We start from the raw sequence: 211 nt of genomic DNA, 5'->3' as shown, positions 1-211 counted from the left end.
CGATCCCTGGCCCTGCAGTCCCACGTCGAAGTGTCCTTGGGCAACACACTGAACCCCATTGCCCCTGGTGCTCCGCATCGGAGTGTGAATCTGTGTGAGTGTTTATCTGATGAGCAGGTGACACCTTGTATGGCAGCCTCGACCTCAGCGTATGAATGTGTGTGAATGGTGAATGTATCCTGTATGATGTAAAAGCGCTATGAGTAGTCGT

At 52.1% G+C, this 211-nt stretch overlaps 1 protein-coding gene and 1 long non-coding RNA gene across 2 annotated transcripts in view; one reads left to right on the top strand and one right to left on the bottom strand.

Annotated features, from left to right (window-relative positions):
* LOC116699831 (potassium voltage-gated channel subfamily H member 6) overlaps positions 1-211 on the top strand; it is a 142,747-nt gene that overhangs the window by 22,464 nt on the left and 120,072 nt on the right. The gene's annotated exons all lie outside the window — the stretch shown is intronic.
* The window catches only part of LOC116699330 (uncharacterized), a 9,867-nt gene that overhangs the window by 970 nt on the left and 8,686 nt on the right, over positions 1-211 (bottom strand). The window lies entirely within an intron of this gene.

Source organism: Etheostoma spectabile, chromosome 12 (assembly GCF_008692095.1).
Source record: "Etheostoma spectabile isolate EspeVRDwgs_2016 chromosome 12, UIUC_Espe_1.0, whole genome shotgun sequence".
NCBI lineage: Eukaryota > Metazoa > Chordata > Actinopteri > Perciformes > Percidae > Etheostoma > Etheostoma spectabile.
The sequence above is the reverse complement of the archived record's forward strand: the minus strand, read 5'-3'. Positions and strand labels throughout refer to the sequence as shown.